Source organism: Canis lupus, chromosome 33 (assembly GCF_003254725.2).
Source record: "Canis lupus dingo isolate Sandy chromosome 33, ASM325472v2, whole genome shotgun sequence".
Taxonomy (NCBI): Eukaryota; Metazoa; Chordata; class Mammalia; order Carnivora; family Canidae; genus Canis; species Canis lupus.
Window position 1 is genome coordinate 13005784 of NC_064275.1, and position 24605 is coordinate 13030388.

Here is a 24605-nt window from a genome sequence, read left to right on the forward strand (position 1 = left end):
AATGGTAGCTGTTTTCCTTTTGGAGTGTTAGAGACCATTCCAGTCTGTAAAGGGTGGGAGAACGGGTACAGATCCCCACGTTAGGAAGGGAAGCCTTGATGGAGTGGGTGGGGGGGGGGGCTTGAAAAAGTGAGAACTTTCTGCTGCCTGCTTTTCTTCTCTGAACAGAACAAGAGTGCCTGGAGAGAAGGAACTCTGGGACTCTGCTCAGCAATTAAGGTTTGATAGGAAGGCCATACCTGTCTAAGTCAGGGTGACAAAAGGAGGCCTTGTTCTTGCTGCAGCCATGGCCTTAGTGATGTCCACAGCAGCTGATGTCTGCTCAGAGACCCTTACCCCTCTGTCTGATGCTAGGGACCCAGGTGTTGCTAAAGAGGCTTTCTTCCTCTAATCCATTATCTACTTAGGGAAAGGTTTTCTTGGTATTTATTTCCTCCCCTTTTTCAACTCCTACTCAGGTCACATCTGAATGCAAAGTCAGAGCCAAGGGTTGGCAGCTTCTGAACTCTTCCCTTCCCATTTCTTTCCTTCTTTCCTTTCTTCCCTCCCTCCTTCTTTATGGTGACAAGCAAAGTTAGTCATTTCAGTTTTTCTTCTCTCGAATGTCGCTGGCCAAAGGCCAGTACTCTAACAAATGTGTAACAGTCCGTCTGAAATTTGGAAAGAGAACTCCAGCAATTCAACGGATTAGGTTTGTTTTTAAACAAGGAAGAAGATGGCACTGTAAGAAAAAGTGTTGAATGACAGAAAAAGAAACCATCCCTTTCCAAAGAGCTAAGTACTCCTAAGACCAGTACTCAATTCTTCCATGGTCAAGAGACTTCAACCTAACTTCAGGCAATGTATTTAATGCCTCCTTTTCGAGCACTACTATCACATTGTTTGTTTTAAAGCTGTCCCTTCTGGTAGGCCAACCTTAATATACTTGTTTTCAGCAACTCACAGATGGTGAAGGTGAGCAGAGAGGTGAATTCATATAAAAACCATCATTTGACACAACCCTCCCCCTTCTCCTAGTTTTATCTCCTTTACTACAAAACATCATTGTTTTGGTTAACTTCTCAATTGTAGGCCTCTCCTGTCTGTCCCATTCCATTTCAGGAAAAAGCAACTTTTCTGCCAGCTGTATGCTTCCTGCATTGCAACTGTACCTTCAGACAATGTCCCTGGCCTAACGCCTACCTCTAAGCTCAGATAACTCCACTTCATTTTTTTTTTTTTTTTTTTAAGATTTCATTTATTTATTTGACAGAGAGAGAGAGCAAGCACACAAGCAGGAGGAGCAGGAGGCAGAAGGAGAGGGGGAAGCTGGGAGCCTGATGTGGGGCTCTATCCCAAGACCCTGGGATCATGACTTGAGCCAAAGGCCAATGCTTAACCGACTGAGCCACCCAGGTGCCTCATTTGGGATTTAAATGACAGCTTTCTGTTTGCGGTTCCTCACTGTAACCTTACCTGTGGAGCGATTCTAATAAATCCTCCTTTTCTTTAGCTAGTTTGAGTAGATTGCTATAGAATGTAATAGAAAGTAAAAAATAAGTTAAAAATTTTTAAGAGACCACCTAGGCACTCTAAATGAGTTGAGATATTGAAGGGCTATTGAATAATACCTCAGAAAACGTGCCGTTAAGTTTGAACCGTTGTAGACCAACTGAAATCAAGGAATGAATTCTGGAATGAATCAAGGAACATAACAAATAACTATATTAAGAAATAATTTACTTCTGAACATATGTGGGTATAAAAACCAGGCCATAAACATTCTGAATAATTGCAGTTAAATTTCTTAGGATTGGGAGGGAAAAGGTGGGCTCTGCAAATTATAGGTGATAAATGAGACACCAAGTCTACATAAGATTCTAGAAAGTACTATGGAGGAGACTACTCCTTCTGTCCTCCAATTATGATGTTTACTTTAGAAAACTTTTTCTGTCTACAAACACCACAAGAGCAGCCCTCCGAAACAGGTGAATCGCTGCCCCTCACTTGGTAACAGTGACAGGAATGGAGGCAGCGTGCTTTCCTTTTTGTGCCTGGTTATTCTTACTGTCCTCGAGTTCTGTGAGAGACCCCAATATTTGCACAGTTAACTTCCCTTTATCCTTAAGCTTATCTGAGTGGCTTTATGATCCTTGAAATGAAATGAAATCTGACTGAGATAGGCAAAGTGAAGGAAAAATCTGTGCATACTTAGAAAAAGGACAGCCAGCATAGGGTCACTGAGACTAGCCTAAACCTATTTTTCTTTTGTAACAGGGTTAATAAACTGATAGCTAGTTCAGTTGCACTGTGGCTGTTGGAAATGTTACAGATCTGTTTTCATCAGCCCAGTATCTATTTGCCTTCTCTTAGCAGAACCACAATTTTACTTTGGGAAACTAAAAGCCTTCTTTGTATGCAACCTTTTTTTTTTCCTACTGTTTTCTTAGTTTATTGTGATTTTCAAAATATATTTGCTACATGTGAAAGAATAATGTAACATCCAAGTAAGTTATAAAACCACATCTTTGTATGCAACCTTTTCTGTTTTCTTAAAATTTACTTCTTTTTCAAAATATATTTGCCACATGCAAAAGAATAATATAACATCTAGGTAAGTTATAAAACCAACACCTATGAATTTAACAGGCACCAATGTTACCCATACATTGCATCTACCTAAATATTTCTGTCCTAACTCACCTCCCTGAAGCCTCCACCACTGGCCTGTCCTCCACACCCCAAGTAAACATGCAGTCTTGTTGGGAGGGTCAAGCAAAGTGTTCTCTTCTAACTGGCCAAAGGGTAAACCTGAAACTTGGGTAAAGGCGATTGGACTCTTCCATTCTATTCTTTTCAGTGGCATAAAGGATAAAAAGAGTGGGTGGCTCAGTGGTTGAGCATCTGCCTTTGGCTCAGGGTATGATCCTGGAGTCCAGGGATCGAGTCCCACATCGGGCTCCCCGCTTGGAGCCTGCTTCTCCCTCTGCCTGTGTCTCTGCCTCTCTCTCTGTGTCTCTCATAAGTAAAATAAATAAAATCTTTAAAAAAAAGATAAAAGAGGGATTGAGCAAGTTCATCATAATGAGAACAACTATATTCTCACCTGAAACTGAACTCAGTGGAGTTGGGAGTGTCCTGGGCTTTCTGAGATCTAGTTCCCTAGCTTTTTAAAAATTTCTAAGAGCCATTCTGTTTTCATTGTAATTAACCAGTTAGTATACACTGCTCACCAAAGGATTCTTCTCTAATAGCTTAGTGAATGAAAATTTCATAAAATCTTTTCTTTGATAAAGTCATATCGGGTGTTTTCCTGAGTGGGCTGCAAAACATATGGGTAGGATGAGAGTAAAATAACAAAATAGCGGTCACCTCTGGGGAGAACTGGAAAGGAATTGGACCAGGGAAAGGGGCTTCGATTGTATATAAAATTTTTACTTCCTATAAATAAATTTGAGGCAGTTAATAATATGTTCAGTAATGAAGTGTCTACATGATTACCATATTATGCTTTATTATCTCCTTAGGTTAAAATTTTTTAAATTTAGGTGAAATTAGGTGGGTCTATCACGGGTTCAGCAACTGTGACCACGGGAGTGCCAGTAAACTATGTATGTTAACCTATCTGGAGGTATGTGCCCTGGGTTCTGCCTTCGATGATGCTTTTAAAAATGACTTGGAAAAATGTAAGGAAGGCATTCACATCTGTGAATGAACCAAAGATGGTGAGATCAATAGCAAACAGGTTGAATGAAATAATCAGCATACAAGAATAAGAAGTTAGCAAAAGGAATTCAGGGATGAATCTCATCAGCTAAAGAAAAATTATTTTACCATCTACTGAATGCTTATCATACGACCAGTGCTGTTTTAAGTATTTTATATATATATTGTTTTATTCAATCCCTATAGTAACTTTATTTTTTTTCAAGATTTTTAATTTATTTATTCATTAGAGACACAGAGGGGGAGAAGCAGGCTCCATGCAGGGAACCCGACGTGGGACTCGATCCCAGGTCTCCAGGATCAGGCCCTGGGCTGAAGGCGGCGCTAAACCGCTGGACCACCAGGGCTGCCCCTACAGTAACTTTATGAGGTACATAGTACCATCCCTTAGTACATGAGGAGCCATAGCAAAAAGAGGTTATGCAACTTGTTCAAATTCACAAAGTTAGTAAGTGTTAGAGCCAAGCTATTAACCCATGTTGTTATAACTCCAGAGCCTCAGCTCTTAACCACTATATAATTCCAGGGTTATAAAGGCTTATGCCTCAGTTTCCCCAAAATACATTATATCATACAGAAAGGAGGAGACTGGCTTAACAGCCTACATTTCAAAACGTTTTTTGGCGAATAAGCACAATATCACTCAGCAGGGTGATGTGACTGCCAAAAAAGCAAAAAGCCTTCCATCTTAGGCTGCAGTAATAGAAATTTTGTATCAAGGATAAGGGAGCCATGGTCATGCTGTACTGTACACTGCCTCAGCCCCCGCCCCCTCTAGATATCCCACTTGAAGGAACACACCACAAAAACAATAGGCAGGGTTTGAGAGGAGACCAAGAGTTGAAAATGGTGACCTAGGAAAAATGTTTTAAGGAACTAAGACTGTTCATCTGAAAAAGGCACAACTCGAGGCAGGAGGCCATCATGACAGCTGCCTTCACATATTTCAAGTGCTCCATGGAAGAGGGATTAGATTGTTCTGTGTGGTAACAAGGGAAGAGGATAAGGAACAATGGATAATACTTGAGAGGAGAGAAATTATGTTAAATATCAGGAAGAACTCTGTGGTGGTCAAAACTGTTAGAAGATGAGACAGATTGTCTTGGGAAGAAGGGAGTTCCCAGGAGCTGGATGTATCATAGTAGACAGTCCTTGTTGGGATGTTATTGAAGCTTCTAATGAGACCGTAGCTAGAAAGACTGTCTAATGTTAACACTAGTGCTTACTGGTTTTATTATCAAATCCATTAGTGCAAAATCATCGTCCACTCAGAGACCTCGTTTTATGGTATGATCCTTAAATGACTCCTTGGTGACTCCCCCTCCTTCTCTCTTCCAAGGCAGAAAGCTTGCAGGACTAGCTGTCTAGGACCTTAGTACAGCTAAGTCCTGCTCTGCTACTAGTTGTGTAACATTGAGGAAATCATTTAGCCTTTCCCTGCTTCAATTTTTTTTCAGTTTTAAAAAGAAAGTCCCTTTCTTTGTTTCACCCAGCTCATGTGGGCATTAGTGAGTATGCACTGGGATGTGCTTTAGAAAATTAAAGTAATATGCAAGTATAACCTGTGAAGATTACAATGTAAGTTCTGGTCACCATATACCTCAGATACCCCGCATTTCCTGGCACCGCTCTCATCTCTATATTCTCTCCCATCCTTCCTAGAATTCATAGACTTTTTGTTTGTTCTTCCTTCTTTTGTTCCTTCGTTTTGCAAATCTGCAAATCTTCGTTGAGTTACTGTTACACGTTAGGCAATGTACAAGTTCTTATGGTAGCCACTATCCTGAAAATAGAACCAAGGAGATATCATTTCTTTAGGTGTTTCTTTTCTCTACGCACAACTAATGTAATACAAAGCAAGGGATTTGAATACCTTAAGAGTAATATAGAGAAAATATTGTAGAAGATCATAAGAGTAGGGAATTCACTCTAGGAAAGCTAGATAATCTTTCTTTCTTTTTTTTTTTTTAAAGACTTTATTTAATTTATTAGAGAGAGAGAGAGAGAGAACAGAGGACCGGGGTGGGGTAGAACAGGGAGGGGCAAAGTGGGAAGGAAAAGGAGGGGGAAAGAATCTCAAAGATTCCAGGTGGTGCTTGGAGCTCAACACAGTGTTTGATCCCAGGACGGATGCCGGAGATCACGACCTGGGCCGAAACCAAGAGTCGGAGGCCCAACTGACTGAGCCACCCAGGTACCTTAATCTTTCTTGCTTATTTCCAACTCTGTTGGGATGGAGTAAAAGCAGGTTCTCTTTGGAATTATGAATGCTTGCATTGGTGCTAAAAAGTGGTTTGATTGTCCAAGTTCCAATTTTTAGTTCCTTGGATTTGGCCTTGAGGAGCGAGGTGATTTGCTTTATTATTATTATTATTATTATTATTATTAATTTTCTTATAGAGGGAAAAAAGCAAGGCTCGCTAGGCTAAGTACAAGGCAAAAATTGTTATGTAGGGCAGGCCCCTCATCACTGTAACTATCTATAGAGTTTCCATGGGCAAAACAAGGCTTGTTTCAAAGAAGGATTTATTACAAGTTTGCCTTTTTAGGTGCTTAATAATAGCTACTCAATGGGATGTTTGCTTTAACCTGGGATCTGTCTGACATCCCTTTTACATGCAGAGATGCTGGAGTTGGTAGAGTGTCGGCTAAAGGGAAATCATAAACACTGGCTGAGTGAGTTGCAACAAGTCCATGAACTCCATTTGATATGCTGGTTATGTCTTAGAAAACTTTCTGTAAAGCAGCTGTCACTGGCCTATATGTGTGAACGATAAGTAAAATCAATATTTACTGAATATTCAGTAGGTTCCAGGCTTCATTATTCTATATGGATTATTTCATTTACTGTTAGTTGTATTATCCCTATTTTACAAAAAAGAAAACTGAGTCTTAGAGTGATTAAGACATGTTTCCAAGGTTACGCAGTTAGGGAGTGATGAAATCAGGATTTGAGTTAGGATTGTATAAAGAAGTAGTACATAGATGAGAATGTAAATGTTATTTATAGACATTTAAATAAATATAAACTTATACGTGTATGTTTATACACGTTATTTAAATTTACTCTCCAAAAATTATTTTGTAATAAATGACTCATATAAAATAAAATTAAGGGATCCCTGGGTGGCGCAGCGGTTTGGCGCCTGCCTTTGGCCCAGGGCGCGATCCTGGAGACCCGGGATCGAATTCCACGTCGGGCTCCCGGTGCATGGAGCCTGCTTCTCCCTCTGCCTGTGTCTCTGCCTCTCTCTCTCTCTCTCTCTGTGACTATCATAAATAAATAAAAATTAAAAAAAATTAAAAAAAAAATAAAATTAAGAAAATGGACAAATCAAGGCCAGGAGAAGGAGGAATGTGCTAACCTTATGAACTTTGTTTGATCATCAAATGTAAAAACAGGAAAAATGTAGACCCTTTATTTTTAAATTTTTTTTTCCTAGACCCTTTTAAATGCCATTTTACCCAGACAACAGAGTTGTTTTTATTTTCATAACCCTACATTATGAAAGTTAAATAAACTCTATGAAAGCTATGATTTTTCTTGATCATATTTTTAATTTTTGAGCATCATTGCCATTTAAAATGTCTTGATATTTATTCTTAAATGAGATGATAAAAATCTAAAAAGTATTTCCTATATGGTAAAACACTACATTTTGTTTAGTTCTAAGACTCTTTTCCTTAGTGGTGAGGCCTTATCTATCATACAGGAGACTGGCATTCCATTCTATCACTTCTCCTAGGAGCAGGCAATTTTCCTTTTCCAGAATCTGGCATGCACAGGGGTCTAGCACATAGATCCCTTTCAATAAAGGATCTGCGGAAGACTATCGAATGATGGCTTATACTACCACATGATGCCTAATACACCACCAATATATATATGCATGTAAAAAATGTGTCATTCTCCCAATATAAAGGTTCTGTGGACACACCAGTTTTCCAGTATCAGTAATGTGTTGCAGTGAGACACTTCTGTGTACTTCTCTATGCTCTCTTATATCAATCCTGGTCAGCGCCCTGCCCTATCAGAGGTCACCAACCTTCAATGCAAAACCTTGGGGCATGTGCTAATAAGACTTTATCACAGTAGTGTGGGAAGAAAATATTTAAACTCTGAATTTGATTTTTACTTCATGCTTTTTTGTTTTGTTTTTGTGCATATATGCTTTGTAAAAATAAATATTATGTCCATGTAATGCTGCACTTTAAAAACACATACATAAGGGTATCTGGGTGGTATAATCGGTTAAGCCTACAGCTCTTGGTTTTGACTCAGGTCATGATCTCAGGGTCCTGGGATTCAGCCTGACGTTGGGCTCAGTACAGAGTCTACTTGATTCCTTCTCCCTCTCCCTCTGCCATCCCCCACACCATGGCCTGCACTCTCTGTCAAATAAATACTTTTTAAAACCCCACAGACATAAATATACATATGTATATACCTACTCGAACATTTTACATTTACCTACTTGAAAGAGAACAACGTGTGATTTAAACATTTGAAAACTGTATCTCTAATTCTGCTAAGCTAAGCATAATTAAAAAAAAAAAATCTTTGCAACCATAAAGAAATTAAGGATATTTTCCTATGGTTAGGGTTGGAGGTTAGGGGTAGGCTGGTCTTTTACATTTTTCATAACATAAATATACTAGCAAATAATTATAACACTTAAATCAGCAAATAAGTATAGAAATTCATGTTGATTCTTTTCTTTTCTTTTTTCCTCTTAAGAAAAGAGCACAGTGAAATCCTGAGAAAATTTTTCCGATTTTTTTCCTCCATTTGCCTCTAATCCCTGAAGTTTGTCCTTTGGAAGGAAGGACTGTCAAGTTACTCAAAACTCATGTTGGGTGTTTAAGAGTCCTAGGTTTAAGTTCCTTCTTCACAGCTCTTCTGTATAATATCGAGGAGGTTATATACTTTGTCCCTGTCTCATTTCTCTAATGGGAAAAAAAGAGGTACCTTAGTACCTACCTCATTGCAGTGTAGTATGGATAAAGAACACTTTGTTCCATCTTTCAAATGCATGCAAAGTGTCATTAATAGAACTTTTAATATTATCAGTTTAAAATGCTGTGATTTTATATACTTTTTCTTTTTTAAAAGTTTTTTTTTCTTTAAAAAATAAATGAAACATCGTATTTCTAAATACCACTATTTGTTTTCTAACTTTCAAGAGCTTAGGTTTTCTCTGTATCTACTTCTTTCTCTCTCTCTCTCTTTTTTTTTTAAGATTTTATTTATTCATGAGACACACAGAGAGAGAGAGAGAGGCAGAGACAGAAGCAGGCTCCACACAGGAAGCCTGACATGGGACTGGATCCCAGGTCTCCAGGATCACACGTCCTGGGCTGAAGGCCGCGCTAAACCTCTGAGCCACCCAGGCTGCTGTATCTCCTTCTCTTTGCCATTCTTACACACGTGCATATACACACACTCACCGGATAACTTTAAGATGGCATAACACTCACTGGATGCCTTAAGATGGCATCAAGGAAATAAAAGGGATTTGAAATAAATTCTCTGTTTTCCTTTAAGTGTTACAGCTATGCATCAAGGCCATAAAATCATAGTGTTTATTGAATAATCTTCAAAATGTTTGTGTTTAAGAATAATTCAGCCTCTTAAATTAGAAGGAAACTTAAGAAAACATCTAGGGTCTACGATCATGTCCGGCACATAGTAGATGCTGAATAAACACTTAATGAAGGAAAACTGGGGGCTGGGGGTGGGGGGAAAGTTTCTTATTTTAATCTTAAGAGAAAAAAAAAAATTAACCCCAAAGCAACTGTGAGCATTAAAGAGGATAAGTTAGTGGCTCAAGAGTGTTCAGCTAGCTTAAGCATGGGGTCTGGAATTTATTCCTCTTAATTTCTAGCTTTGGTTTTCTACCCCACGGCAGTCTGTTGACTTGTTTATATAGGACTGCCAAACGTAATCTGCCAAAGATGCATCTTAGAAAACAAAACAAAACAAATCAGAAAGAACAGCCTTTGCGTTCACCATCTCCAAAGTCACCCAACATGTGATGTTCACATATGTTGTGAAATATGTAAAGTAAATATCATACAGAATATGCAGACTACAAATCTTACTCCTATTGACTCGCCAGGGCTAGCTTTAAGGGAAAGTGTCAAGAGCCCACCTTCCCTGACCTGCTGTACCTCCCCGCACCCTCTGTAAGCCCACGCAGGTGATCTGCTGTCCCCTGAGCAGCTGAAAGCGGACAGGTCATCCCAGCAAGAACGTTTAGCTTCGCGTCTGTGCCCATTGGTGTCGATTTTCCTGCATTTGCCTACGAACGAGGCGCGAACAACCTGAACGCCTTCCAGCCCCCGTCCACTTGCCCTGCACTATCCTGGCCTATGTGACTGCTGACCCATTGACAAAAGAGATCCCAGCAGCCGAGAGCCCTTCTTGGTCACTTGTCAGCCGGGTCGGGCTGTATAAAATCGTAACACAACGCACGCCTCCTTCCGTGGGGCACCACACGGCAGCGATTTAAAAAAAAAAAGAAAAAACAGAAAAAAAAAAAAAAAAAAGCCCCTCACTTCCACATCCAGTGGAGTTGTAGTTTATTACTATAACCCTCCCGAGTCAGAAGGACAGCAGTCCCGAGCCTGGCAACTCGGTGCCGACAGCGTGTGCCCCCGTCGCCCCACTCTGCTGGGCCTCTCTACCTGTCCTCTCCTACTGCCTACAGGTCCCGAACATTAGAAAATAGAAAATGTGATGATCTTTGTGTGTCTCTGTGAAATGTGTGTATGTGTGCGTGTGTTTGGGTGTAACGGGCGCTGTGTTTGGCCGCGCGGGCCGTCCGTCAGGCCGCGGACCAATGGCAGGCCGCCTTATATAGGCTGAGCGGCGCCGGGCTCCCGGGCTCATGGACTGTATGTGGAGCAGCTCCGGTGGAGCGGAGGCAGCGCGGCTCCGCGGGCTCCCCTGCACTTTCCCACAGCCGAGCCCCGACCGGCCGCCCAGGGCGAGCCACGCACACGCCCTCGCGCCCGGCGAGCCCGCGAGGTAGGCGCCCGCGCCCCCGGCCCGCCCCGGCCGTCCCCCCGCACTTTCTGTTTTCCCGACTCACTTGCGAGCCGCCGGCTGCAGCCCCGAGGACTCCGCGGCAGGAGCGGCGGCGGCGGCGGCGGCGGCGGCGGCCGGGAGGGTGGACTTGAGGAAGCCGGAGGGAGCCCCGCGCGCCCGCCGCCGCCGCCGCCGCCGCGCCCCGCCGGGCACTCTGCCCCCTCCGCCAAAACTTTGGGTCGGGAGAGGTCGCGGGCGAGGGTCGCGGCGGCCGGCGGGGGGGCGGCGGCGGCGGCGGCGGCGGGGGGCGCGGAGGCAGTGCCCCGCGGCGGGAGGCTGGGGGCCGGGCCGGGGAGCAGTAGGCCAGCCGGTGCCAGGCTGCGTTTGCAGCCAGCACCTCTCGGCGCACGGGCAGCGCCGCCCGAGCGGGGCACGGGGCCGGGGCCGGGGCGCGGGCAGGGCAGCCCGAGGAAAACAACAACAGAGCCGGCCCCCGCGCCGGCGGGAGGCTCGCGGCCGCCCGGGGAGCCCCAAACTTCATCGCGGCGAAAGTACGTGGATCCCCGCCTGGGCTCGGCTGCCGGGGGAGGTGGGGCCTGGGGCGCCGGGGCAGGGGAGGAAGGTACGGGGAGCCGCAGCCCTCGGTGGATTCGTGCAACGTTCCGTGTGCGTCGCGGACCGGGCACAGCGGCCCCGGGGGCTCGTGCATCTGGAGAGTTGGGATTCGGGGTTCCGGCCCCGCGGATCGGTGCCCTCCCGGCGCCCCCCCCGCCCCCGCCGCCCCCGCCGCCGCCGCCACCCCTAACCGAATGCGCGGCGAGTGGAGAAAGTGCTGTTTTAGTGCCCGAGGAGCCGGGAGGAAGAATAGGGGGAGAGGGGGGAAGAGGGCGAGGGAGACGGGGAGAGAGAGAAGAGGGAGGGAAAGGCAAGGCGGGGGGGGGGGGGGGGCAGAGAGAGAGAGAGAGGGAGAGAGAGAGGAGGGGGAAGAGGAGGAGGGAGGCTGTGTCAGGATTTTGCTTGAATGTGGGATTATGTTGTGTCAATAAGTTTAAGGTGGAGAGAGCGAGGCTGGGGGTGGCGGTGGAGGGGAGGAGGAAGGCCTTGGCTGCTTAAAGTCAGCTTTCCGAAGGTAAGTTACGGCATTGCATGGTCGCGATGACAGAAAACTTGCAGATCCTTTATCCGGGGATGGGGTCGATGCCTCTAGAAAGAGCTCCCCAGCCCTCCCGAGCCACACTCGTGTTACACTGTTATTTGCTGCGATCCGGGTCGCTAGTAAATTACAGAAATCAGACTCGAGGTTTCTTTTTTCCCTCCTCCACCTCGTCTCGCTCGCTCACCCTCAGAAATTTATTATCATTTTTTTCTCCTTCCTTCCTTTCTTTCTTTTCTAATTTTCTTTTTCTTTCTTTTCTTTTCTTTTTTTTTTTTTTAAATGTCTCGGTAGCGTAGGAAACTTACACGGTAACCGAGACCCACCCCGAGCCCTGTAATGTACAAGGACCCTAAATCCCAAGAATCTGGAACACGTTTCTTGTGTGAAATAGCCGCGATCGTTTCGGCTAAATGAGGAAGGTAAAACGAAACGATGCAAAAAAGCTAAGACACAACATGTACGACACGGGGGGGGGGGGAAGAGAGGGAGAGACGGAGAGAGAAGCTATTTTTTGCTTTTCCTTTCTGTAGAAAGGAAAATAAAGCGTGCATTCCCCTTCCCTCCCGGGGTGTAGGGTCTGGGCGATATTTTAACAGTGTGAGGACAAATTAGCCCAGGTGGATCTTGTTGAAAAGTTTTCGCGAGGTGGGGTGGAGGTGGGGGCGGCTCGGAGGGGAAGGTGGGTGGAGGTGGTGGGGGATGGGGACGGAGCGAGCTCCGCCGCTGCTAATGGTCATTGGCCTGGGGCTTTGAAACCATTGCCCGTCCTGCTAATGACACGTCCAGTGCTGGTCTCCAGGCCGCCGACGCCGGGCTGCCGGCGCCGGGGGTACTTTGCCCACGCGGGGAGGGGCTCCCCTCGCCGTCCCCGGGGCTGCCCACTCGCGGCGTGGGGCCCCCACGCGCGCCCCCTCTCCCGCGCGCCGCCGCCGCTGCTCGCGCGACTTTTGCAGGCGGCGCCCCCCGCCCCGCGCCGGCCCCACGCGCGCCGCGCCCCACGCGCGGTCCGGGCTCGGAGTGGCGGCGCCTCCCCGGGGGGCAGCGGAGGCAGCGGCAGCGGCGGTGGCGGCGGCGGGATCTTCGCCGGGGCCCGCGGGAGGAGGAGGAGGAGGAGGAGGAGGAGAGGGAGGAGGAGGAGGAGGAGGAGGGGGGGAGGAGGAGGAGGAAGGAGGAGGAAGAGGAGGAGAGGGAGGCGTTTTCTGCCCAGACCGCCGCGGGTGCGAGCGGGCACGGGCTCGGGGACACCCCACTCGTTGCTCCTCCGTTATGGAAAGGTGTTTCGCAGACTTTTACGCCGGGAGTGTGGGATTTGTACTTCATTTTCCTCCCCCCCCCTTCCCCAAAGCAAGATGGACTCTATTCCCTTTCTCTTTCTCCCTGTGCCTCTGCCTCTGTCTTGTCAGCCTCTAAGATCGACATTTTGTACTAAGATGCAAACTTGATGGTGACCAGCAACAAAGGCGGGGTGGGAGCCCTCGCTCGCCTCCTCCCCCTCGGCTTCCTAGCGCCCCCCACCCCGACCTCGGGGACCCGGTGGCCCTGCACTTGCCGCCCCGGGCTCCCCGGGCTCCCCCGGCTCCCCCGGCTCCGGCGACTGTGTTTCCCGGCTCGGTTCCGAGCTCCAATCTCGGGATTGTGACTGGGGCCGGGCGTTCGGGCGACGGCTGTGGCCGCCCCAGGTCTGCAGGGCTGAGGGCTGCGCTACCTGCACCCGCTGCTGCCGCCGCCGCCGTGCACCGTGCACCGGGGAGGGGAGGGCAGGGCAGGGCAGGGCAGGGGAGGGGAGGCTCCGGCTGCCTGGGCTGCCTGTCGATTGCTATGATTTGGTTACTGGTCTGTTTGTCCTGGGGGCGGCGATCACTTGTGCAAGTTGATGAATGATCGCGGTGTGGGGTTTGGGTTTTGCAGAAAAGGATCAACTTTCAGCTTTGTACAGACGGGGAGTAGGGAACGAGGGTGCAGGAGGCACCCTGGAATGCCAGCTGGGCTACCCTCAGCCTCTCTCTGCTCCCTGAATGCAGGCGGCTTCTTTGCACAGTTTGCGCGTGGGGGTGGGAGGCAGAGAGAGGGGAAGGGTTGCTGGGGTGCTGGACTCCTGGCTTGTGGGGACCTTCCTTCTTAGGTGTTGCAGGAGTTGGGACTCTATATTGTAAAGCTCTACCATACTGATGATGTACCTTATTTGATACTTTATAGGTCACTATCATATGACAAAGGCTTTGCCGCAGTTCATCTTCCTCCCTGTGTACTTTCCATTTGCCTTCCTGGGTAAGTATGCAAACTCTTCCTACAGGGAAGCCGGATGGCTATTAGCAGTGGCCGAAGGGTCCTTACTGTTCACACAAGAAGATGGCTTACTGGGGTTACAGCACCCCAGAAATCTTATCTTACTGAGTTTCCTTCCCACAGTAGAAGTCAATTTATGAGGCTTCGTATGTAGAATTCAGTTGCTGTTATTTATTATTTTAAGGTAGTCTAGATGTTTACTTCGCATTTATCTGCAAGTATCATTTGAAAACTTAAACTTTCAAATAGTCATTTTAATTGGTAATGAAATTTTAGGGAGTTCCAAGGCCTAGGAAATTTAATACTAGATAATATTGTAGAAAGATTGTAGCCTGAGTGGAGAGAATTATTAAAAACCCAAGGAAGCATTGTGTAGAATGCCTCTCTAATTATAGTGACTGACATTTGCCTATTCTTTCCTAGGTGCTCTGTCTTGGGTAACTTGTGCTGTTTGTGACAGTTATTTTTGCGGTGGGGAAGGGTGGACTGGACAGTATGGTAAATCTAGTATTTAGTGTACCAGCCTGATATCAAAGGCAAATCACTGTTTCCAAATTAATCATAATTTCCTTCAAAATGTACACATTTAGAGAACTTGGATATATTCTAACAGCATGTATATGCAATAAACAGCAGCTCTGAAATCACTTAAGTGCCTGTTTTCACATGCAGGCCCCCCAAATGGAAAAATTGGTAAAATAACATGTGGGACTACAAGTGCCTGTAAAGTTAGTTTTTGAGAAGTAACGGTTTAGGGCGAGAGTTTATAGAACTTTTGAAAGCAGCAAGCTGAGCCCAAATTGCAGAAAACTAGCTTACAACATGCCCCTCCATTGTAAGGAACACCTCAGATACTCCAGGTTGCTGATAAGTTAAATGTGTGTATCAGTTGTGGTACTCGATAATACTACCTTAGTGAAGATGGAGTTTGTATTTTGTGAATGGAAATAGACTTGAACTCAGTTTTCAATTAAAAAAAAAAAAAAAAGTAAAGAGATCTGTTTTGTTGCCTGACTTGCTAATAAGATATTATACATGTTACTAAAAGTTTGTCTTAAAAATGAGAGAAATTGAGGACTAGGCCTTTCTGGTAGTTTCCATATAGTAGAAGAACATACTCTGATGTTGCAGAGAACCTTAGATGATTATAAGTTCCGTGTCCAACATCTTTCATGGAATGTAAATATCACATTATTTCAGATAGTTAAGAGAACCTCTTAATACGTCACATACCTAACAGTCCGATTGGAATGGTCAGAATGAGATGGTTCTGTAAGATGGATTTAGTGCACACCAAAGTATGTGGATTTCAGTGTCTTTGAAAAAATTAAAAAAAAATTTTTAAAGCTTGTTTGCAAGAGAAGTTTTTCATTTTTGAACATATGGCAAGAGTATTCAAAATGCATTCCTGATTTACTAAAGAACACCACATTTATACATGTGAGGCGCATTATTTTGTTCACTAGAGCAAACTTTTAATGTTAGTTCTTTCCCCGTGGAAGTATATTTGACCAATTCAGAATTTAAAATGGGAATCAGTAATTTCCAGAATAAAAGCGATCTGATGAGCTCTTGCATTTCTTTGAGGTATCAAACAACTGCTTCATTAAAACAATATTTTCAAGAACAGTCTCGGTCTTTGAAGTGAGAGTAGTTTTTGTAGTGTAAAACTTGTAGTAGTGATCTAAGAGAAGTCACCCTGACAATGAATTACCAGTTATTTGCATCTAAAATATATTTATTTGATTTGAAGCTTAATTATCAAAATAAGAATTTAGAGGTTTTGCTTCTATATTGCCAAGAGTTTCCAAACTTCCCATTTTATTATTCTGCATATCTCTATTAAGTTCTGAAACTGAAGTCCTAATTTGCATTTCACATTGATGCTAGTTGTTAAAAAGAGGAGGTTCATATATGTTGTTTCTTAGTGCTACATCTTTTGGAGGTACCGTAGCAGGTTTAGAAAGAGTCTTCTGCTGGAGACTTAGATATTAACAAAATTTGCAATTTTGACACCTTTTTTTTTTTTAATTCCTCTTGATCTTCATATCTAAATTAAAAAACGTTCGGGGTTTAGGAGTTGGTGAGATAGCTCTGCTCTACAACTTGGAACGTATATGCCACCTTTGACCTTATAGATCTGATCTTTATACTTAATCCATTGAAACAGAGGAGATTTGTTTAGACATTGAATTAACACAGCTTTGAGGGAAAGCTAGGATGAACACGTAATTATGGTTTGCTTATGTTGTAAGTAGCTATGTAATTGATAAGGCTTTTTGAATGTAGTTAAAGAAGGAGCAGCCTCAAAATAATGCGGCACAATTCACGAAAATCTTCCTCTGCAGCTAAAGTATAAAGTATTTTTCAGTAAAATGACAGACATAATTTCCAATTAATAATCATAAGCCAAAATATTAAAAGTTCACATTTTCCTACGTTTCACATAGCACAGGTAAAGCAAGGGCCATATTTTTAACTGTATCTTAGCACGAGTATCAACTACTTTTTTATTAGAAATCTTTAATAGAAGTAAAAAGACTTCACAGTTCAACCCTGCTAAAAAAACCTTTTGAAAATAGCCTCATGATAGACATGGCTGTTTCAAAGAAAATCCTTGAAATTATTAGTGTCATAAAAAAGTGCAGAAGTGTTTAAAATTGTGATATTTAAATGTTCTAAGTTACTAAATTTAGGTAATTAATTATGGCATATTGCATCACCAGTGTGGTACACCTGTATTTTTAAGAGTTAATCTTAGGCAGTGCTTAACTTAAGAAAGAGGCACTTTTCTTGAACTTGCAGTTTGAAGTCCATCTGGTTTTTTAACATTTCACTACTGAGGGCACCTTTTAAAATAGGTCTGAGTGATATCTTTTTTATATTTTTAGTCAACTTCCTTCCTCTCACTATGAAATGAAAACAAACCCAAATCATAAAAACATTGTAATTTTACTGTTTGGTTTTTATCGCATGCCCCAGGTAAATTGGATACAGGTGGTCCTCAGGTTATACTTTGAGAAACACTACTCTGAAAGTAGTAAGGACTAAGGCTAAAGATTGAATGAGGGTCTTCTAGCTAGAAGATTCTGTGACTGTAATTCAATCAGTGGGTTTGTACTACCTCAAGGGCAGTCATCACATACTGTGTCGAATTGTAGAGATTTCTATATATTAAGTTATACCTGAGGAAAGCACTTTTTGAGTACAGCTGCTCTCAACATTCATATATGTTCATATTATCCCTTAGCAGGCAATTACAGTTTCTTGAAATGCCGACATCATTTTAAAACTGTAAAGATACATGCAGAAAATCCCCGTGTATTAATAGGGATTGTTTTCATTTTTTTTTTTTCTTTCAAAGGAAAAGATGAGATGAAAACTGGAGTTAAGGACAGGTTACACAATGGAAATGCAAAAGCAGGCAAGCCAATAACGAATTCTATCTAAAAGTATATATGAATACAGAGAAGATGAAAGATGAAGGGAATGAAAGTCTTAAAGGGATGAATATAGACCATGAAGCATTGGCACATCTACCAAAATATAAACTTTTAATAAGTTAAGATATGTGAGTCAGTTCAATGATCTGGATAGTGAAATAACTACAGCTCGTGAGGAGGTTGTATAAAGTACAAAGTAAAAATGAGAATGAGTTGAATTTTTTGAAGTCTTAGAAAAATAAATACTGTAAAATATTGATTGAGTAATTAAACTAACTGTTAAACATGGCCCTCAGGTGAAGAGAATAGGGGATAAAACGGAAGTTCCTAGAACGGAATAACTAGGATCCTAAAATGGACGTTGAATGTTGGTTTTTTTTTTTGTAAAGGGAGTAATTACATAAAACATCGATAACTTATTCCAAAGGAGAAATACAAATGAGGATAAAAATTGTGTGAGGGAGCCATGTTAAATGTTTTTGGCTGAGATGTATGGTAAGAAATACATTTTCTATCCCAATTCATATATAAAAACTGAAACAAGTTTTGCTGAAATAGTACTAGAGTAGTGCCCTCTGGTATTTTCTGTTCTTGTCTGATCTTTATAAATCTAATGTGTTCCAAACTTTTATTAAAAAAACACAGTATTATTCTCTAAATTGATCTTATGATTTAGAGTTTGAAAAAACACCAACCTGGAGGACTTGTTAAAAATGCCCCCTCCCTCCCCCCGAGGGATCCCTAGGTGGCTCAGTCAGTGCAGCATGCTACTCTTGATCTCAGGGTTGTAGATTTGAGGTCCATGTTGGGTGTAGCGATTACTGAAAAATAAAATCTTAAAAAAAAAAAATGGAGGTCCTCAGGTCCCAAATCCAGATAAGCTGATTTAGTGAGACTGAAGTGGGGCCCAGGAATCTGTGTTTTAGCTAGGGCTTTAGTGTTTCTGAAGTGACTCTGACATACTTTAAGAAACTCTGGTGTAGGGGACAGATGGCTAAAGAGTGAGTAGGAGTCATGCACTGAATGTGGGGTTCAGGTTCTTTGACGAGGTCTCTTCCAGCTTCAACAATCTGTGGCTGTGTTTCAATCAGCGTGTTGGCAGTACCTCAGTGTGACAAGAGCCCTTGTCACCCTCTACCCTGAGAGTAGCAGGTGTAGTAGAAGGAACAGAGACTTGGAAGCCAAAGATTCCTGGATTCCACCACTGTTGCCCTTCTTGCTTACTGACCGAGGGACTTTAAGCATGTCACTACAAAATAAACTTCCATCATTATGTGCAAAAATATTTACAATGCAGCAGAATGAGAATCACACAAGACTGTGATGTGCGTAATGATCCTTATCCACAGTCAGCGCTCCATATATATGTTCTAATAGTTCTGTCTCCCCTCATCACAAGTCCTACTAAATTTGAAGTTTCTCAGAGCTGTGCCTTTTAATTTTTTAAACATCTTTTAAAATATTGTATTTATTTTTATTTTTTAAGATTTTATTATTCATGAGAGACACAGAGCGAGAGGCAGAGACATAGGCAGAGGGAGAAGCAGGATCCCTGTGGGGAGCCAGAGGTGGGACTCGATCTGAGGACCCCAGGATCACGCCCCAAGCCAAAGGCAGCCGCTCAATAGCTGAGCCACCCAGGTGTCCCCCCTCTTTTTTTTTTTAAAGTAAACTCTGTACCCATCGTGGGACTTGAACTGATGACCCCAAGATCAAGAGTTGCATGCTCTATCAGCCTGTGCCTTTTAATTTTTGTTTCCTCTAAGGTACAGTTGGCCCTTGAACAACACAGGGATTGGGGTGCCAACAGCCCCCCTCCCTACTGTGCAGTCAAAAATCTGCATAGAACTTCTAACTCCCCAAGAACTTAACTACTAATAACTTACTGTTGGCTAGAAGCCTTACTGATAACATAAAGTCACATATTTTGTATGTTATATGTATTATAAACTATATTACAATGAAGGAAGCTAGAGAAAAGAAAATGTTATTAGGAAAATCATAAGGAAGAGAAAATACATTTTACTATTGTACTGTAAATTATCCTTGTATAAGAGGACTTGCACAGTTCCATGTTGTTCAGGGGCCAACTATAATTCTCAACCCTGGTATCAAACACTGGTGCATTTTTAACTGGATGTGAGGTGTTAGGTAAGCATTTATTATTGAAGAAGGAAATAATAATAACCAGGATAAAAGGATAAAAATGAATAACAAGGCGTGTCATAGTTAAGTATGGTGCCCCTTCAGATTTGGGGAATGATTTCCTGATCTCTTTAAAAAGACAACACAGAAGAGGAGAGTAGCTCTTTTCATATTGCAAAGTGGTTAGTTGTTGGCACAGAGCATTCTTTCCGGTGACTTTGGTCCATCGCGGAATGTCTTAGAGCATGAGTTCTCAAACTTTCTTCTGCTAAGACACATGTAACTGTTGTTTACACAGAGGGTATTATAATTCCCCAGTTACGGACATAGATCAATTAATTATCTGGTGGGTTTATAGGTAGTTCACAGTGTGATAAAGCCACTTCTTTCCCTATCAAGAAAATATATCAGAATATAAGTGAGACTGATGCTATCGTAATGAAAACTTTGGATATACCCATAAACAAATATGTAAAATTCTTTATAAACTGTGGTACTTTGTGTGTAACTAATTACGTGGGCATTCCTCACAACCAATTAAAACTTAGCCTTGTGTCAAGGCGTGAAGATTGAGAAGCGTTACATCCGGAGTGCGTAACAAATTACATTGCACAGAATAGGCACTTAAATAAAAAAGAGGGACAAGCTAAGGAGAAGATGAATGGGAAATACACCAAATCCCTGAAATCTCAAACAATGTGAAAACCAAAAGCTGGGGAAAATGCAACATGTGGTCAAATGCAAAGGAAGTACGGAAGATTGTTAAGTATGAGGGTTCTCAGACATTCCTGTCTTAACTCGAATACTCATTGCCTCTGAGATAGACATTTATTTTTTAAGTAGTCTCAACATTCATTTAATTTATTTGAATAAACTAAAATTAAGTAACTTGTGTTTCTTAGTTTTAAGATTGTATTTGCTGGGAGCATCTTTTTTGCTAAATTCTAATTTATCTTAATTTTTCATCTCCAATAAGTTAAGAAGCTCTATATATTTTGAAAATGTCTTTATACTTGATGTGTTGTGGTATTGGATGTACATTCACATCCCTTTATCTAAAAAATGTCTGAAAAACGAAGTTTCTTTTCCCTCCAGAAGTTTGGAATCAAAGCTCTTTTGGTGGCAGACCCAAACTGTCATGGGCTTGTTTAAAGTAGTGTCAAAGCTCACTTAGAAAGATTATTCACATATTTTGCTGTAGAAATAGTAATACATTTGGTATATTTGGCTATGAGGTGCTATCCTAGATCTAGCTAGGAATGTTACGTAATATATGCTGTATGCTCCATCTGACCTTTAAGGTTCGAAAAAATCTGAAGCATACCTGGACCTAGAGCTTTCAGATAAGGGACTGTGATCCTGTCGTATTAACTTTCTTAGTCCACGGAGTGAAATTGTCTGGTATTCCTACCCATTTAACTCAGCGAGTATCCTTTTGCTGATTTTGATCACCGATCATCTGAACATGTTGAGTTCATTGCAAGCTGGTGAATCATGTAAGATACCCTCACAAGATACCTTACCATTATATATTAACTCAGTCACACTGTCTGTTGAAACTCCCAGGCTTCAGTTATGAGGGTGGAAGGCATCAGAGGTATAAAGTCAGGTAAGCAAAATGGTGGTTAGCATTTGTACCTCCTAAGATGAGCAGTGAAAGGCTCCTCCTACGTAAGGAAAGATTAATCCCCTCCCCCGCCCCATCCCACCCTACCTCTGTTAGTTGAACCTCCTATATCATTTTGACATTATTATTCCTTTTTGTTTGTTTGTTTTTGTTATAGTTGTTAGTTTTTAAAATTATTTTTTGAAGATTTTATTTATATTAACAGAGAGCATGCGCAAGCAGGGGCAGGGGCAGAGGGAGAGGGAGAAGCAGACTCCCCCCACTGAGCAGAAAGCCCTCCCAGGACCCTGACATCAGTACCTGAGCCAAAGGTAGTTGCTTAGCTGACTGAGCCACCCAGGCACCCCTGTAGTTGGTTTATTAAACAAATAGACACGTTGAAATCCGTACTTGAAACTCCGTTTCTCATATAATGGTGAACAAAGTTTACTATTAGAGTTTCTTGAAGGGGTTACATTTTCTTTATGATATTGCCACTTGCATATTTTTCATTCTATCAGAAAAGTAAAAATAGAAAATGGTTTCTGCATATTTAATCTACTGTCAAGTGAGAATGTTTTTGGGTTGTATTGTTTCATAGAGATTGTAGATACCTTTATTTTCAATGATTAAGAAATGCTAAGTTAAGATCTTTCCTTCCTTCCTATTTTTTTTTTTTTTTAAGTAATCTTTATGCCCAGCATGGGGCTTGAACTCACAACCCCAAATCAAGAGTCATGTGCTATACCCAATGAGCCAGCTGGGCACCCTACTTTTTTTTTTTTTTTTAAGGAATTTATTTATTTATGAGAGAGACACAGAGAGAGGCAGAGACCTAGGCAGAGGGAGATGCAAGCCCCCTATGGGGTGCCTGTTACAGGACTCAATCCCAGGACCCAGGAGGATCATGACCTGAGCCAAAGGCAAGATAGTCAACCACTGAGCCACCCAGGTGCTCCTAGTACTTTTATTTTCTTATAAAGTCATTACAGAAAAACAAAGTGTGATGTGAGGAAGAGAATGTATGACAGACCAGGAATTAACTTAATAGCTATACTTGATCTATTGTTATGGTTAAGACTTAAATCAGTCTTCACTTAGTATAGACTGAAATGGTTAATGGCTAAAGAAAGTTTTTCTTCCGGAATCATTTATTGATACAACTATATCCTTTGGTGTGGGAAAGCCACAGATTGAGTAATTCAGAGAGTCTTATTAACAATGCTGATTCTTTTAATCTGAAAAAATGCAGAGTTGTTTTTCAGCTTTTGGTGCACCTCTCAAAGCTCACCCAAGTGTAGAGTTCTCATTGACTGCAAAGGGAATGTGGGAGAGCATGGAACAAAATGAGAAATTAATTCTCTATACCCAGCTGTCAAATTCTGATTATCTTAGGAGTTACAGAAGTTACACACTTTTTTTCTTTCTGGTCCTCTCCCTTCTCTTTCCTACCCTGTCTTTTCTTCCCTCTCTTCTCTTCTTCCATCCGAGTACTAACCAGGCCCAACCCTGCTTAGCTTTCGAGATAGACGGCAGTGGGCTCTCCTCTCCTTTTATCTGTCCTCCCTGATTTCTATTTGTCTCTTTTTTTCTCTCAGCCTTTTAGTGTATTCGCTCATTTGCGATCTGTGATACTGCCTACAGATATTTGAGAATGAGTATGGAATTGAATTTTCTTTTACCATCATTTGATTTTAAATGTTTCTTTACAGTTTTGAGTTATTTTAGTAATTAGCACTAGCCAGGTAATAAAGTTGTTAATGTACAAATTTGAGACTTACAGAGTTCCCTAGTATCAGGAAGGGATTATGAGGAGCCTTTCACAAGACTATGTAAGACAAATCACTTGTTATTATTATGAGATAAATTGAAGTAAACTCCTTATCCAGTCATTTTTGTGTTTTAGGGTGATAGGGTGACTACATGGGTTCATTTATATTTAAGGGAAAGTTGAAAGCAGATTTTAGAAGAGTTTCCCAAATACTGTTGTACTTTGGGAGGAAGGGGCTAAGATCATTTGGACTGAGGGCCTTCTTAGGATGCCCAAGTTTGATTTTTACTACTTTGTTTTTCACAATAACTTTCTGATCAGAGGTAACCCTATTTTAGTGACGAAGAAACCAAATATCAGGTTAAGTAACTTGTCTGAGGTCACCCAGGTAGCCAGAGACTATGCCACGGTCTCCTGGGCTGCTTCTGTATGTCCCTGCCTTTAGGACCACATTCTAAGAGGTCAGAGCTGAAATGTGTGGGACAGCTTTCAGCCAGGGATTCCTCCCAATTTTTCTTTCTCCCAAAAGAGAAATCTTCATTTTGAAGTGATAGGGTTGGAACACTGTTCTCCATCGTTCTTCAGGGAGATAGGTAGGTAAGAAAGTCTCTAAACTGGGGCCTGCTGTCAGTTCTCATCTGCGAGGTCACAAGGACTAAGCCAGCTCCACATTTAGTTTATAAATTGACATTTAGTGAACTTTCTTTTTAGTTGGTGTATCTACTATATAAATGTCTAATAATAACAGTTATTATTTTTACTATTATTAATTCTGCTGGTATACCCGTAGAAATCATTTGTTCTTTTATGAGGAGTTCAGTTTTTCAAGCTGAATATGCTATGACATTTTTACTTTAGTATTTTTATTTTAGTAAATTTATAGATAATATATATCTATATTAGATACCTTACATACTTTTTTTGTTATTGAAGTATAGTTGACATACGATGTTGTATTAGTTTCAGATGTACAACAGAGTGATTTGACAATTCTGTACATTACTCAGTGCTTACCACAATAAGTGTAGTCATCGTATGTCACTGTATAAGATTATTACAGTATTATTGACTCTATTTCCTGTGTTGTACTTTTCATCTTGGTGACTTCCTTATTTTATTACTGGAAGTTTTTACCTATTAATCTCAATTACCTTTTTAGCCCATTTTCCCATTCTGCTCCCATCTGGCAACCACCAGGTTATTCTCTGTATTTAAGTCTGGTTTTTCGTTTGTTCATTAGTGTTTTGGTTTTTTTTTTTTTTTCTTTTTTTAAAATTCCGTATATAAGTAAAATCATGGTATTTCTCTTTCTCTATCTGACTTACTTCACTTAGCATAATGCCTTTTAGGTCCACCTATATTGTTGCAAGTGGCAAGATCTCATTCTTTTTCATGGTCAGTATTTGGTGGTGGTAGTGGTGCGTGTGACATCTTCTTTCCCACCTTCCTCACGGTGGACACTT

The 24605-nt window shown here is 42.1% G+C and overlaps 1 protein-coding gene across 12 annotated transcripts in view; it reads left to right on the plus strand.

The window, feature by feature from the left end:
- The first annotated feature begins 10568 nt into the window (after positions 1 to 10568).
- The window catches only part of BBX (BBX high mobility group box domain containing), a 270128-nt gene continuing 256091 nt past the window's right edge, over positions 10569 to 24605 (plus strand). For 7 of the 12 annotated variants that reach the window (XM_025478404.3, XM_049105525.1, XM_025478419.3 and 4 more), the window contains exons 1-2: positions 10587 to 10735; positions 14088 to 14159. The gene's annotated coding sequence lies outside the window, so the exon portion shown is untranslated. Of the gene's footprint in view, positions 10736 to 11202; positions 11287 to 11816; positions 11865 to 14087; positions 14160 to 24605 lie in introns of those variants that run through there. The other 5 variants (XM_025478388.3, XM_025478424.3, XM_025478389.3 and 2 more) reach the window with 4 other exon arrangements.